Source organism: Ostrinia nubilalis, chromosome 16 (genome assembly GCF_963855985.1).
Source record: "Ostrinia nubilalis chromosome 16, ilOstNubi1.1, whole genome shotgun sequence".
Classification (NCBI taxonomy): domain Eukaryota; kingdom Metazoa; phylum Arthropoda; class Insecta; order Lepidoptera; family Crambidae; genus Ostrinia; species Ostrinia nubilalis.
The window spans coordinates 9,617,114-9,630,736 of NC_087103.1; the positions used below are offsets into that span (position 1 = coordinate 9,617,114).

General features: G+C 35.5%; 1 long non-coding RNA gene across 1 annotated transcript in view; it reads right to left on the minus strand.

Moving 5' to 3' along the window:
* LOC135079366 (uncharacterized) overlaps positions 1 to 13,623 on the minus strand; it is a 173,455-nt gene that overhangs the window by 10,832 nt on the left and 149,000 nt on the right. The gene's annotated exons all lie outside the window — the stretch shown is intronic.

The following is a 13,623-nucleotide window of genomic DNA, read 5'->3' on the forward strand; positions in this document are numbered from 1 at the left end:
ACAATTTATTTTCTATTAAAATGTAAACCCCATAACTTTGGAACTTTTGGGTAATAATTACTGATGCCTAAGGATAACTTATTAATTTACTTTAATATTACCTATTTCAAAGGAGAGATACCAAATAATTTCTGCTCTAAAATGCTTATCAATATCCATAATGGCGCAAGTACACTATGCAGAAAATTGCCCAAGTTGAAGCGCTTAGCCAGTAGCCCGCACACCGAAATATGGGCGACACACGGGTGGGGGAAGAATAAAGTAACCAAGATGGTGTTCACACTATTACATCTTGGCCAATTTACCGCATAGTGTAGTACTTGCGCCATAGCACGAATCTTGACTAGTGTGGCCATTAAGGTGACCATATGGCTACCATCGACTATAGTGTTAGTCTTTTTTTTTAATAATCACATTTTAATCTTTTTAATCTGTGCCTCTTGCTATTTGGCGCCTTTTTATCTCTTCTTTCGAAAAAAGCGCGGGAAACGTCGTACTTGGTGGACGTCATTTTTCTTGCTAAAAATTTTTAAATTAGAAAAAGGATCAGATTGGTGGTTTAGTGCATAATTAAGTAGTATTCTAAGTTATATTTATTATTTTATTGTAGTGTAGCATTCACTTCTGCAGTTCTGGGCGAGTTTTAATTGTTTTTTCTCGTGATGAACGAGCCGGACGATCCTGGCGGGACAACCCCCCAGGCGTCAAATTTTGTTACTATTTCAACATGTAGCCAGTCAGGTATGGATACGGAAGGTTCTGTAATGGACACGGACGGATCTGAAAGTGCTTCTAACCCTTCTAAAAGAAAGAGAGTAGTTGTACGTAAAGTTTGCAAGCATTGTAATAAAAAGCGTAAAAGTCGTCATAACAAATCTTCTACATTGAGCCAGGTACCTAATGATTCTGATTGTTGTTGTGCAAACACAGAGAACGTAAATAGCGCTAAAAAAGTTGTTGAAAATGAGATTCCTTTTGTTACTCCATCAACTCCTGTTGCTACTCAGTCCCACACATCTGATTCGACCCCTGCTGCACCTAATTCGGTAAGTAGATGCTTTTATGAGGCTACTGATGTTGCGCCCTTTGTTGTTCATATACAGAAAGAACAATCTATGCCAAATGAAAACTGTAGGTACTCTGCACCCCGTGACTGTGGGTCATTTTCTAAAACGAAAATCTATAAGAGGTATTGTTGATGGTAGTCTGAAAAAAATAGGCAGAAATCGGATTTCTGTTGCTTTCTCTCGTTTTGAAGATGCCAATGCATTCCTTAATAATGACTTGCTTAAAACTAACAATTACAAGACTTTTATTCCAACATTCAATATCACACGGATGGGAGTGATCAGAGGAGTTCCTACAGAGTGGAATGATGAGGACATCCTTAATAATATAACTGTACCAATGGGGTGTGGTAGAATCTTAAAAATTAGAAGGTTGAAAAAGAAGAATTTTGTTAATGGAAAGTCTGAATTTGTCCCCATTGAGACAGTTGTATTAACATTTGATGGTCAGGTTCTGCCTAAAAGAATCTTTGTTTGTTACAACTCTTTGCCGGTTGATCTTTACATTTACCCAACAATCCAATGTTACCAATGTTGTCGCTATGGTCATGTGAAGAGTCAGTGTAGGTCCCTTCCAAGATGTTATAAATGTGGTCTTGGCCACACCGGTGATACCTGTAATGTTGAGGAGGAAAATGTATTATGTTTCTTGTGCTCAGGTCCCCATCAGGCTACTAGTAGAAAATGCCCTGAATACACACGTCAAAAAAATATTAAGGAGACCATGGCCAAAAGTTGCATTACTTATGCTGAGGCTTTAAAACTGCATCCTCCAATTGGTAAATCTTTTGCAGATGTTGTAAGATCTGGTAGCTCGACTCAATCTCATTCTCAAACTTCTGGAAATCTTCCCCAGAACTCAAAACTAAAATATGTTCCTAATAATAACCCAGGCTGGGATTCTTACAAAAAAACTGTTTTAAAGAAACCTAGAACTCCGTTCAACCCAGGTAAAAGTTATGACCGAGAACAACATCAAAATATGACCAATGATTATAATACTCCGTTTGGCCCAAGCCAAAATATTTTATGTAAAGATGACAATTCAAACACCTTAACAAATATGTCAATTAAAGAATTAATTATTACTCTAATTACCTCTTTAAATCAATCTAATTTAGTACCGTCCCACGTTGCCCTTCAAAATAATGATCTCGTAGTTGACCTTAGTTCTATTGCTGATGGTAAAGTTCTCCCTAGCAGTTCAATGGAACTGTCGAAGCATTAACAGTAAAAAAAGTGATATATTACATTTAATTAATGAATTTGATCCCTTTTTAATTGCCTTACAAGAAACCTGGCTCCGTCCAGATTCTAATTTTAAAATTTCTGGTTTCTCTTGTGCCAGAGAAGATAGATATGATAATTATGGTGGAGTAGCTTTGTTAGTCCATCACTCTATTCCATTTACATATATTCCTCTCCCACCACACAATAATGATTTTTCCATAATAGCTGTTTCTATAAATAACACTAGTTTTGTGTCGGTTTATATTCCTCACCCGTCAACTGCTATATATGATGAGGTAGAACAAATTCTTAGCAACATATCTAGGCCTATTATTATCATGGGCGATTTTAATGCTCAACACCAGTCATGGGGCAGTAGCAATTCCAATTACTATGGCAATAGAATTGTAGATTTTCTGGATAATAATAACTTGTGTATTCTTAATACTGGAAATGCTACTCGTCGTACCCAGCCGCACGAAGGTGTGAGTGCTCCTGATTTAACTATATGTAGCCCAAATCTTGCTTCCTCTTTAGCCTGGTCCACCCTCCCTTCCACCTATGGGAGTGATCATTTTCCAATTGTCTTTTCTTTTCCTGATATTAATAAAATTAATACTAGACGCCCTCCACGATTCAAATATAAAACCCAAGATGTTGACTGGAACCGTTATAAAGAAAAAGTAGAACTGAAAATTCAATCACTGCCTGTAGTTCAAAATGATAATTATACCTATTGTGCTGAAGCACTAGCATCTGTTTTAATAGAAGCAGCAGATGAAGTTTTTCCTGTAAAAAGTAGTAATAGAAGTAAATTACCCCCTCCCCCTTGGTGGGATACCGAATGTACGGCCGCTATTAAAAAGAGAAAAGAAGCCGAAAAATTATATTCCTCTTATTCTACAGCCGAAAATTTTGATAATTTATCGAACGTAATTAATAGTACTAGAAAACTATTTAAACAGAAAAAGTGGGAAAGTTGGAGAGCTTTTTGTCGTTCCATTTCACCTGATACTTCGCCATCTGCAGTTTGGACCAATATAAGGCGTTTTCGTTCAGCATATAAACCACCTACACCCAAGCTCCTTCATGAACCACTAATTGAACAATTTTTAGATAGTCTTGCCCCTTCTTTTGCCCCCCAAGATCTTTTAATTCCAAATGAACAGTTTTCTACTAATTCAGATCAATCTGAATTAGGCAATCCTTTCAGTCTTTCAGAGCTGAAAGGTATTCTTTCATATGTGAAAGATTCTGCACCTGGCACTGATGGAATTCCTTATTCTTTTCTGGTCAATTTAAATGATTCAACTTTAACTTATTATCTTTCTCTCATAAATTTTATAATGCAGTCCGGAAACATTCCTTCTCATTGGAAAATTCAAGAAATTATTCCTATCTTAAAACCAAATAAATCTCCATCCAACGCTGACTCTTATCGCCCAATAGCACTATCCTCTGTTCTTTTAAAATTAGCTGAGCACCTTATTAAAAATAGACTTGAATGGTTTGTAGAAAGTAAAGGTCTACTGAGTAATTTCCAATTTGGCTTCAGAAAAGGTAGGAGCACTGCTGACAGTATTGCCATTTTTATAACCGACATCAGACTAGCCTTCTCAAATAATGAACACCTTCTTGCAGCATTCCTAGATATATCAGCCGCCTATGACAACGTAGTGTTATCAATCCTCAGAGACAAATTAATAAAATTAAATGTTCCTTGTATTTTAATAAATTTCATTATAAATATTTTAGTTGGACGTAGTATTAATATTGCATGTGACGATTCTACAAAATCTAGAATTTTATGGAATGGATTACCTCAAGGGTCTGTTTTGAGCCCACTACTTTTCAATATATACTCGTCGGATTTAGAAAGCTCTATTAATAATAATGTTAGTATTTTGCAATATGCAGATGACCTTCTCCTTTACTTTTCTGATAAAAGCGTTGCAAAATTATGTTCATCACTTAACTCTTCTTTACACTTGCTTAAGTCATGGCTGGATAGAAACGGCTTAAGTCTTTCTGTTGCAAAAAGCTCAGTTGTACTTTTTTCCCGAATGCGTCGCCCTCCTCCAGTATTAGTTGAGTATAACAATTTAAGTATTCCGGTTAATAATGAGGCCAAGTTCTTAGGTATAACTTTAGATTCGAAACTTACTGGAATGTCACATTTGTATAATATTAGTGCTAAATGTGAGCGTACACTTAATATTTTAAGATGTTTAGCTGGAGTATGGTGGGGTGCCCACCCATTCAATTTAAAACTTATTTATAATGCCTTAATTAGGAGCTCTCTTGACTATGGCACTCAATTTTTAGAACCCTGTAGCATGGTAGGAATTAGAAAGCTTGATGTCATCCAGACAAAAGCACTCAGAATAGTAGTTGGGGCAATGAAATCTAGCCCGAATAACGCACTGCAAGTTGAATGTTCTGACCCGCCTTTAACACTTCGTCGTCAATTTCTCTGTGATAAATTCTTATTTCGAGCTTTTCAGTTATCAAACCATCCTTTGTTTTCAAAATTAGAAGCATTGTCTGAACAAGTACAAAATTCTCCATATTGGTCTCATAAAACTCCACCATGTCTAGTCATTAGTTTCCGAAAACTCCTTTCTTTACAAGCACCTACTCACAAATCTATGTATTTGCCTGTATTCTGTGCAAATTATAATGCATTAATCCTTTCTCCTAATGTTAAATTTGATATTGATATTTGTAAGTCTGATATTCATGCAAATGTAAAATTTAATATGATTTTAGACAATGAGTGGGACGGTTGGCATCATTTATACTGTGATGCCTCAAAACATTCGAACAATGGACATGTTGGTGTTGGAGTGTACCACACCCAGTATAAAATTTACCAGATGATTAAACTGCCACCTGAATCATCTGTTTTCACAGGAGAGTGTTTTGGCATTTTCAAATCGTTGGAGTATATTTTACTTATGAAACTTAGTAAAGCTGTAATATTTAGTGATTCTAAAAGTGCATTACAAGCATTAGTTAAGTTCCCGTTCAAATCAAATTCTTCTTATCCTATTATTATTGATTGTAGAAAACTGTTACTAACTTGTTCATTGTTAGATATTGTAGTAAATTTTGCTTGGATTCCTGGACATTGTAAAATTTTTGGTAATGAAAAAGCTGATTCTTTAGCTAATAATGCTGTGACTGTGGGTGACATTTTTCCTTACAAAAATTATGCGCATGATTTAATTGCATTACCCAAAGTCTATATGCTTGAAAAATGGCATGAGGAGTGGAACATCAGTAGTCAAAGTAAAGGTAAAGCTTATAAACTGATCCAACCATGTATACCGACAAAACCTTGGTTTTTCAAAACAGATCTTGATAAATTTTCTGTTTCAAGCATTATCCGTATGAGACTGGGGCACGTATGTTCCCCAGCTCATTTGGCAAGGCTTAATATAATCGAAAATGATGTGTGTGACTGTGGAACGGAGTCAGGTGATTTGAATCACATTTTCTTTGCTTGCCAGATTCACGATCGCTCCTTCTTTATGTCATCTCTCCTAGCCCTCCGTGTCCCTCTCCCCACTTCGATATCTTGCCTGCTTGGTTTAAATGATTTTGATATTTATAAATGTATTTCTGAATATTTAATTACAAATAATATTAAACTTTAATTTATCTCTCAAGTATTTAAATGCAAACTTATTATATTATATTAACATTAATTCCTTTATATATTTTAATTTTATTATTATTATTTAATTTCTCACCTCCCAACCTGATCCTCATCCTTTTCTGTACTCCACCCCGGTTTTTTCTTTTCCTAAACGTTTCCTAACCTTTTCTCCCACACCGTTGTGGCTAAACGCAAACCGCGAAAGCCAAGAAAAAAAAAAAAAAAAAAAAAAATCTCTTCTTTCGCTCCTCTCAGTGGGTAGACACTTCTCATACAAAAACTAGTCTCTATATGTAGCAATTGATATCAAACCTTATCCCTTAAGCAATAAAGTGCATTTTGGATTGATTTCACTATAGCAGGGGAACCCGCGGATCAATACCACCATACTAAAAATAATTGATAGTGTCCTTATGTTGGTAGTATTGTTAGTTTGACAAATGAAAAAAAAATGTCTGTCAATTGAGTTTGAGTTTTTAACCGGCGAATTGATTCGTGTGAAGTTATTTTCTCAGATTTGGTGCAATATTACTGTAAATAAACTTTTCTGTCGTTTACGTTGAGTTGATTAAGTTCCTCCGTATCGGGCGTGATAAAGTTTGCTGTTCAGTGTTATGTTTTTTGTGAGATAGAGACTCTTTTAAATAAGCTGTGTTTCAACCTCAGAATACAGAACAAACCAGAAGGAGTGTTCGATAACATTTCTACGCGGCAACTTGTGTCCAAAATACTTCCCCTCCCGCGCCCCTCTACCCCCTTTAGTGTTACTAGCGCCGTGTGACACCCCCATTTTTGGGGTAAAATTATGTAATTTTTTAAAGAGATGTTAAACAAGTAAAAAATAAGTAAGTGAAATAAGTACACACGGCCAGTGTTAACTATCCATTTCCGTTTTTGCTCTCGCTCTTATCAAATGGTGATTCTTTGCGATAGAACGAGACGACATGACTGGCCATAGGCATAGATAGTACCTACCTACCTATGAATTTAATTTTTACTCCGAAGTAACTAAGTGTAAGATGATTATTTATTTCTATTAAATAGTGTAATATATGTACTATATTTTATGTAGGTATAATATGTTATTTAAAAGTCAATTACAAAAGTCGAATATAAATTTTAGAATGCCAAGTAAAACAAAAAAGAAACTTAAGGTTCTTTATTATGTAAACATATCGACAACAAAACATTTGTTTACGGCGCAGTAGTGCTTTTAGTTTAACTTTTCTTGGAGTGAAAAACAGAATCCAAATCAAAAACATCACCAATACTTAAATTTGATTGCGAGGCAACTCTGGCTGTGTATTCTGAAAAAAAATCAGAGTAAGTATGTAAGCAATAATTAATTACTTAAAATTATTATTAAATATACAAATATTGCTGCTGCTGATCTGTTGATACCAATGCCTTACTTTTGAATAAATGGGAAAGTATGAAATTCACGATAGTAATTTATTATCTCCTCATTATTAGGGAGTAATATTATAAATTAATTCAATATATTGAAATCAAATCAAAATCAAAAATATTTATTCAGTTTAGACCACAAGTGGCACTTATAATTTAATTAATCAGGTTGTCATGTCATGGATGAAATTACACTAAAAACTAATTAAAACAAAAAGGATGGGGAAAATATTCCATTATTCTGTGGTAACGCTAACAAAATTAACGCGTGAATTTTTTATAAGTAGACAAATGTAATTCAATATAAAAAAGTAGGGTAAAATATTCCGTTGACCTGTGGCAACACTTACAAAATACAACCGTGATTTTTTTTGAAAATTATTATTTAATTAAAATGAATTGGAAATGTGCTACTTACGGATAAAACATGATCCCATGCACTTTCTTCGTAATTCCAGTAGCATTCTTACATGTTGGAACGGCACAAGACGGCATAATTTAATTATAAAGTGTCAATCTGACGGATATGTAAACAATGCGCGCGCCGGCCATTGACTGATTGCTTTAAAGTCAAAGTAGTGCGATTTGGAGTACTTTATATGAATACACATTTACGCCCGTTGACGGTTTCTGGTTTGTTCTGTATTCTGAGGAGGTTTCAACTTCTACAGAAGTTTAAACTCTTATTTACTTTTCTGTTTAATGGGTATGTTATCTACTTACTTGAAATATTACATCTTTTACAAATCTATTTTTCATTAAAAACAACCCTATGTGATGAAAATGTAAATGTACTTTCAAAACTGGTAAATGCATGAACCAGGGCATTGACACTGGTTGGAGAGAAATGAAGAATGTTCACTAATTTTGTTTTTTAGCTTTCTGTATTCTCTGTTAAAAATAAAAAATACACGTGAAAGAATTATTTCGATACGTTAATTAGTTTCCAAGATATTGAATTTTAAAAGTGCGGGCGGCGGCCGGCCCGCCATTTTATGCGCGTGACGTCATATTACAACGACTGGCTCATAATGAGGAAGATGTAAATCAAAATTTATTCCCCTTTTTCAGCCCTAACAAAAACTTTAAGCTAAAATAAGACTAACTGTGAAAAAATTTTGTTGATATCACGAAAATTGAATATTTTAAAGCAAATCAATATGGGAACGCGCGAAAACTGATAGCACCCCTGGAATACGGGCGATGACGTCACACCGCTCGTTGGGCAACGACGGACGGGCGGCGCGGGTGCTAGCTGCGCTCTGTAAACTTATTTTCGTTCATTTCGATACATTTTTTATTTATATTAACCGTATCTGATGCCAACCAAATAATCTTCCGAAAGTAGATTTACTTATGGTTGCGGATACTTTCAGAAAACATGCAAAGTACCTATATTATTGCAGAAATCCAAGTGCTAAAACTTGCAAGGTAAGTGAACCTATTATTATGGATGCAATAAATAATTGAGTATTTAGTATTTACGCTTTTTGTAGTATTTGAGGTAGATTATAAAAGTTCTATCTAGTTTAAAAGTAAAAGTACTAGTGCTGTCAGTCAGATTGCTGTGGGTTATCGATAAAAAATAATACCCATCAATAATTTAGCAACGTTATGTCTTAATATTTTATTTTTACAGAGTTGGACGATCACGTCCAGTCCAGTCGTGTTATAGACTAACTATCCAACTATCGAATTATGGACATAATGTAATACTCGTAGGGTAAGTTCATTTGAAAAGACTATATCCGCAGTGTACAGTAAAAACAAGAGTTACTACACCTGAACACAAAGTTAGAGCTACGGCATAATTATCATTGTACATTTGTTTGTGCTGAAGATAACGAATAAATTGGAAAATCTGGAATGCGGAGTTTGTGCAGCAAGCAATGAAGAATGCAAACATACAATGGCATTAATTGGTTTTAAGGTTATATGTATAGACGTAGTGAAGATCCCGCTTGTACCGAAGTAGCGTGCTATTGGAGGAAACCAAAACTGTTGTGCAAGTTGGATCTCAGCTAAAATTTATTAAAGTCAAAGATGTGAACTATACAAGGCAGTATCAAAAATATATGTGTCAGTAGTACTACCACCATAACCATCTGACACAAAGATCAGTCCATCGGGCTTGATGTTTTTTTTTGTTCACTTTAAAAAGTTATTAGTATACACTTTGTAACTTTCTATGGAATCAGTGTACGATCATGAATCGGAAGTAAGGTACAGTCTGTTTTGTCACAGTTAAAACTGGTTTCTAACTCTATCGAGGGTCGTCAACGTTTTTCCTGATTTTTATAGTTTGAGTCTGTTACGTCTTTCTTTTTCTGTTCTACTTGAATCTTCGTATCTCTCGTCTTTATTTCTATTGCAGATAACTCTATTCGGCGTACTACGCTACGTGCCCTAGCTGCCCATTGCCATTTCAGCTTGCTAATCCGTCGGGCTATTAATCGTTTGTCTAAGGTAGACAATACTTGTCAACAATCTCGAGAATCAAGCTCCGAAACGAAACTGAGTAGGGCGCAGTTCGACATAAGCTTCATTTTGTTCGTATTCATCCGAATGCCTACCTGTTCCGATATATTCGATTAAGGACTTTGAGCATTGTGCCGAGGTCTTCCAGCAACTCTGCCATGAGTGCCATGACCACAATATCGTCAGCAACGGTAGCGATAATTAATATGGCACCGCTGGAGAGACTGCAGCACTGCCCAAGTTTCGATCGAATCGAAGGCCTTCTTCTCATATTCCACGAACGTCAAGCATAGTGGCAAGTTATACTCCTTCCTTAGTTTTCTGTATAACCTGCCGCAGCTCTGCCCCAGGCAGAAAGGTTCTGGAGTGGAGGCCACGTACCGGAAAACACAGCGTAGGACGTTCACCCACAAGGTGGACCGACGACCTGATAAAGATAGCACGGAGGCGCTGGATGCAGGCTTCTACCAACTGTGCGATATTATGTGGAAGTTATTGAAGGAGGCTATGTTCAGCAGTGGACGTCCTGTGGCTGAGATGACGATGATGATGACGATAACTCTATTCTAGAGTATTATTATCTCTTTGACTTCTACAGGCGGATTGTCACAAGAATGAAAAGTATGTGTTAATACATTTTGTTCGTATAGATTTTTATCGATAACTCAAAGAAGCGACAACATTATTTTACCACCATAAAACAAAGTCAATAACAAGGGCTAAAGTAGGTAGAGAGTTTTTAGTATTGTCTTATTGTCTTTAAAGTTTCAAAGGATTCAATTTACTTTTTAAGTAACCCATCTGCGTGCGTGCCTCGTGTTTTGTTTCTCTATTTTTTGTCTACTGTTTCAAATAAAATGTCACTAAAATACTTTATAAATTTGTAATGAAAAATATACAATGGTAGGTGTTTTGTCTTTAGGTAGGTACTCGCATTAAAATGATCTTTGCAATAATATCGACTGGTTTTTGTAGATAACGCTTTCTCCCTTTTTGTTAACTTACACCATTTATGTATTTATCAGCTTTTCTTAGCTTTAAAAGTAATTTTCTGGGGCACTAACCATTGTATTAGTATAAAAGGGTTACTAATACAATATCTGCATGGTATTTTTTACTCCATAATTCTATAAAACTCGAAATGACTGTACGAGTCTATGAGCGCGCGAAGGAGCAATGCCATCCCGGCGGAGGTAACGGGCGGTGTGACGTCACGCGCTAAACGGTCAAGTGCGAGTTGATTTTTAAAACATCCAACTTTGAATGCCCATAGAAAATTCAGTTTTTGAGATATCGAAAAAATTCTTTCACTAATATTTTTTATATTTTATGTTTCATCTTTTTACATTATAAAATAATTACACTCATCTTCCTCATTGTATGGGTGGAATCTTGCAAACTGAATTAAGACCCACTTCCAGGCAACCGATTAAGCTGAAATTTCGCAAACACATGTGATTTGGATGACCATGCAATATTATGATGACATGGAGCTGATCTGATGATGGAGCTGGAAGGTGGCCATAGGAACTCTATAATAAAACGACTTAAATGCATCGAGTTTGGGCTCGTTCGTTTTGTATTGATGAGTATTTTAATTCTATATAGTAATCGGGGTCTAATGATGGAGCTGGAAGGTAATTCGCAATAAAACGACACAATCGCATCAAGTTTGGGTTTGGTTCAATTTTAATTTCTGTGATGGGTCTGGGTGTTAATATGTATAATAAGTTTGTATTTACAAAAAAAATAATATTTAAGTATGTTTATATCCGTTTTCTAGTGAGCGGACGCTGTGAATGTACGTCACACGGGGTCACGTGACCGTCGGCGGGACTCAATATTTAAGCGAACTTTGAATGCCTATAAAATCATAACTACCAGAGGCGGCGTAAGGCGTAGGCGACGTGGGCCACCGCCTACGGCCTCGCGGTACAAGGGGCCTCGCGCATCAAAAATTTTGAAAAAATGTATACAAGGTGGAGATGACAATATCACAATACGAACATTGACTATTAAATATAAATTCTTGATAGCTAAACAATGTAGTTAAAAATAAAAATATATTTTTTTCCAAACAAATTGAGCCATAATCAGACACAAAATTAAGCAACAACACGGTTTTAAGTGACGAACATTATTCTTTGGCGCAATATTCCTTTAAAAATAATCACTGAATCAAGAAATCAGAAACTGTTAATGTATAGACCTTTGACCCTTTTTTTTATTATTTCATAAAATCCGTCTTCAGGTCGCCAGAACAAGGCCTCGCGAAATCTGTCTTGCCCACATCAAATTTAGGTCTTGCCCCGCCTCTGATAACTACTAAGTATTTTTGAATGAAATAAAAACTAATGTATTTGTAAATGTAAAAGCTTAACTGTAACATAGGTTTCAAGTGATTTTGCATACCTAGTAACATTCTCAATTATAGGCTTTGTTTAATTAATACCTATTTCATTTTAGGCTTCTACTGATAATGGAGAGTAGAAACAACAAGAAGTGCGTTATTTGTAATAAGAGGCGAAGTCGTGGTGGATCACCCTTACTTTTGAGTAGGTTTCCTCTGGATTCTGACCGGTAAGTTTCTAATAACACTCATTTATTACAAGATAATTTTACTGATTGTGTAAACTTAAAGGCTGGGATTAATATTTTTAATCATACAGTAAATAACCATAACCAATTTTTAATTTCAGTATTTTGTTTCGTACTCTGCAAATGAATTGCATAACAATACTAAAAGAAATTAGTTGATGAATAAATTTCAGTTTGTTATTCTTTTTCTTTTCTAATAGGTATTTCTTATTTCAGTTGTCGAATGTGGGTTAAAAATGCTGGCTTAGAAGACTTAGCATATGTACCTATTGAAAAGTTACACCAACTGAAGTTTGTTTGTGGTGGGCACTTCACTCCTGAATCCTTCAATGCCAAAGGAACTCGGCTGAAGAACTCAGCTATTCCAACACTGGAATTGAGCAATCCCATCTTGCCAGATGAAGTTTTGACAGAGTTTCCTCTTCATGTAAAAGACTCCAATAAAGAAAACCTCAAGACAGGTATGATGATGACTTCAATTATTTTTTTTAAATTTAATTTACTATCTATCAATTTTTCTGAATTATTTAGATGTCTTAATTAATTTTCTTTGGTTTCCAAAACAAACCAACCGAATGCAATTTAACCCTTTCGGACCGGCGCGTAAACTAGAAATAAACTTGTTATTTTGAATATGAATTTTAGGTAATTTGGGCCCGCAGATTACGAATCTGCTATAATTTTCCAGATTTTCCGCCGCCATCTTGGAAAATTCGTATACCAACAATTGTATCAAACTGGGCCATTCACTTCACACGTACAATTGTGAGGGTTAAAATTGTAAGGGTTTTGGTAATTTTATCAATGGCGTGTATTCCGAAAAACGTATTTATAACCAGAAAGGAACAAACAGGTTTCATTTTTATATCAGTATTTGCCATTTAATATTGATTTGTGGTCAAAATCATCTGTTTCATGAGCTCAACAGTAAATAAAGCGCTCGAAATATTCCTATGGAGTTTTAATATCTCCTGGATCATGAACAGCATCTCCTGGAAGATGTTGACGATTGAAGGGCTTCGTCTGCCATGCTGCTTGCATACTCAGAGGTATGTATCGTCATGAATGTCTGAGCCTTCATCAGAAGAAGAGGAGTAGTTCATCTGAAGTAGCCGAAACTAGCTTTTGTCGTTGTCGTCGCTCTCATCCCCAGATGCATTGAGCATCTCTACGATAGTAGCG